Source organism: Entelurus aequoreus, linkage group LG13 (genome assembly GCF_033978785.1).
Source record: "Entelurus aequoreus isolate RoL-2023_Sb linkage group LG13, RoL_Eaeq_v1.1, whole genome shotgun sequence".
Lineage (NCBI taxonomy): Eukaryota > Metazoa > Chordata > Actinopteri > Syngnathiformes > Syngnathidae > Entelurus > Entelurus aequoreus.
In genome coordinates this window covers 23,743,411-23,747,041 of record NC_084743.1, presented here as the reverse complement: position 1 = coordinate 23,747,041, position 3,631 = coordinate 23,743,411, and the positions used below count along the sequence as shown (strand labels likewise).

The 3,631-nt window shown below is 40.3% G+C and overlaps 1 long non-coding RNA gene across 1 annotated transcript; it reads left to right on the top strand.

Moving 5' to 3' along the window:
* Positions 1 to 297: 297 nt before the first annotated feature.
* On the top strand, positions 298 to 2,646 carry LOC133663789 (uncharacterized). Its single transcript, XR_009828409.1, has 3 exons — positions 298 to 442; positions 623 to 723; positions 2,452 to 2,646. It is a non-coding gene; the product is annotated as an uncharacterized LOC133663789 (long non-coding RNA).
* The last annotated feature ends 985 nt before the right edge of the window (positions 2,647 to 3,631 follow it).

Below are 3,631 nucleotides of genomic sequence, written 5' to 3'. Positions count from 1 at the left end.
CCGGCAGTAAAATGGCCGATCTAACAAAACAGAAGTCATTGTCATGAACCCACTAGCTGCGGAAGCTAGCTCTCCAATCAGCTAAACAGACTCAATAACTCCACGTTGACGTTTTGGTGAATTTACTGAGCATTTTTTGAGACTGAAACAATACAAAAATAATGACTGTGGAAGGGGGCGTGGTCTGCGGCAGGTGAGTAGATTGCCCAGCTGGGGCTTGTTATCTAATCACCTGTCGCCCTTATTAGCAGCAGCCGGAACTTGACACATTGTTGGAGTTGGAGCCAGGGAGAGACACACGCCCAGAGACAAACGTATATATTTCTGGAAAGCAAGCCACCCAAAATAAAACAAAAATACTTTATTCAAACTGTCTACCGGGCTCCCGAAGATCTGTCGGCCAGGAGAACCCACCACACGAGGGAAACCTCACAATGACATTGTAAGTTAATATTATTAACACAGACACTCGTAAATGTGTTAGCATTTTAGCTCATGCTAACAACACCAGGGATAGCGTATACAAATATGCATGAAAACACGCCTACAGACATCACACGTGGGACGGTTTAGTAAGTATAAACAGTTTTAGTTATATTGTAAAATTTACAAACCTTCCGAGGAGTGACAAATGAAGAATCTGTACGAGTTGAAACATTCCGGACGGGGAAAAGATGAACACGACACTCTGTGTGAGGAACCCGCATGGCTGCAGGTGTGCAGGTAAGAGTCTTTATTATACACAAACATAGGAGGGGAAAAAAATGAATAAATAAATAACATAGGAGGAGCAGTCACAAAAGTTCCCTAACATAATCAATCCTCCAGCACTGAGGAAACAGGCGAGGCAGGCATAAATAGCAGCCTGATTGGCAACTGCAACCAGGTGTGCCAGGCTGCCAATCAGGGACAGGTGAAGGAAACATGCAGGAACTGCAACAAAAATAAGAGCGCTGCCACGAAATAGTTACCAACTAAGGAAACATAACCAGACGTGAAGTGAAAAGATCGTAAGACTGGTTTGAAAAAAAAAAAGCACTACCTGTAAATGGAAGGGCACCTGCAGTGAGCAAACTTGCCAATAAGAGGGCGCCCTAGCACAAAATATAAAACACCTTCTAGGTGCGTTTGCTTGTTTTTTTAAAAACTATTTTTATTATGGCTGTTATAGGAGAAACATCTATACATTTGCCGCACAGTCTTATAAGCCGCAGGGTTCAAAGTGTAGGAAAGAAAGTAGCGGCTTATAGTCCGGAATTTGGTGATTAACTTTGGGCCTGGCCATTGTAAATGAGTAAATATTCATTATACACATACTAGAGCCCCCAAAAAAACTTCCCAAACATATTTTGTAAACATTACACATGAAATAACGCATGCACATAGTCACCTTTACAAGCCACAAACTTTGGTGGTGAGGGACGACTGTATTACGATACCCACTCGGCTGCAGTCGGCTCTACCCTCCAGCGTCTCGCACAAGCAGCCAAATCTTGTTCAAGGACACAAAAAGCCTAGGGCCGGCCCTTGGCAAAGCGGATTCAGTGCAGAATGCCCGCAGTCATCGGAGCGTCTATAGTCACGCACACTTCTGCGTTGTAGTTTCCTGTGATATTTCTGTGAAACACTACATTTCCCACAATCCCTGCGCATTGTTTACGCTTTTCGAGTAGTGTTGCTACAAACGATTGCAGTTAGTTCGACTATAGCAGAGATGTCAGAGTTGTTTTCAATGAGGGCCACATCGCAGTTATGTTTGGCCCCAGAGGGCAGCTTCTAACAGTGAATAGTATTATTACACAATTTTTTAAATGCATTTTATTAGTAGATTTTTTTTAAACTAAAATGTAAAAAAAAAAATTTGGTAATTTGCAATAATTTCACCTCAAAATGTAGTTTATATGACTGTAAATGGAAAACAATACTGCTGTTTTTATGGTAAAAAAAAAAAAGAAGCAGCTCAGTCGTCAGACTTTTACTGTAAAATCTACAATTGTTTGTTTTACTGTAAATAAAAAAACTGCAATTTTACAGTAACATTTTGGCACCTGAGCTGCCAGTTTTTTTTTTTGTAGATTTTTCGGTGTATTACTGTAAATGCCAAAACGACACCACAGTTTATTACAGTAAAAAAAAAGTACAGTTTTTTTCATTTAGAGAAAAATGCTGTAAAAACCACAGTTAATTTCACAATTTGACCATGAAATCTATCGCTACTTTTACATTGCACAATTTGACGGATAACTTGCTTTGAAATCATTACTATTAGTATTTATTTCTATTCAAAACGTGGTTTGAAGAATATATTTTTGCATAATTACACATGTGGGGGGCGTGGCCTGCGGACCTGCCGCAAAGCGGGATGTGCCAGGACCGGCTTCGAGATTAGCGACAGGTGCGTAAATGACAAAGCTGAGAGTGTTTGTCTGATCACCTGTCGCTCTGTTAAAGGCAGCAGTCGGGAAGGAGAAGGGAGTTGTTGTTGATGGCGGTTGGTGAAGCACGAGGGGAGCGAGAGCAAGACAGACCACTCTGAAGGGAAACCATTCATGTGCTCGATAGAGGAAAAAGACAATTGCTGAAAAGCATACAAAGACTTTGCCCGATCTGACGTTTATTGTAAAATAAACATTATTGTTTACCCTGAAAAGGAGTGGTGATGTCGGTGACTGGTGGCCTAAAGAACCCGGAAGGAAGGGACTTCCACAACACAATATTTAAGTTAACATCATTTGCGAGAACATGGAGTACATATGTTATTTTCCTCCCAAAATAGAAAGAAAGAACACATTTAGTAAGAAAAGTTACAGTTCTTTATTCATACAAACTATTTCCAGGCTTTAGAGGGCCAAATAAAATGAAGTGGCGGGCCTTGAGTTTGACACCTGTGGTCTATAGGCACATCAGCTATGTCGCAAATTGTCTCAGGTGAATTGTGGGGAAAAAAATAATTCATACTATGGCCGGATTTTAGTTGTATGTTATGCTTTGGTGGCAAAATTCAGATTGGTGTCACATGTAATGCGTGTCGATGTGAAAAATGCACGTGTGACACAAGTGAAAAATTTGAGCTTTTTGCACAGAAAACCTGACGGCCTTAAAATTCAGTGTAGTGACTGGAGTTGGGCAAATGACGCCTCAGTGAGTGTGTGGCACAATCACTACCTGTATTGACACCTCCCTTAACCGTGTTGGCGTTTCACTTCAGTCATGTAGCATCTGCTCAATAAAAAATAAAAAAAGTCATTATATTTGACCTGCAAATAAAATAAATAGTTAGCAAATGCAATTGTTTTGGGGGGTTTTAACGAATAGGTGTGCAGCTCTGGTAAATTAGCCAAATAGGTAACAGGAAATTAGGAATTTGACATCCAAACCCCAAAACCAGTGAAGTTGGCACGTTGTGTAAATGGTAAATAAAAACAGAATACAATAATTTGCAAATCTTTTCCAACCTATATTTAATTGAATAGACTGCAAATACAAGATATTTACCGTTCGGACAGGAAAACTTTCAAAAAAGCTGGCACAAGTGGCAAAAAAGACTGAGAAAGTTGACGAATGCTCATCAAACACTTATTTTGAACATCCCACAGGTGAACAGGCTAATTGGGAACAGGTGGGTGCCATG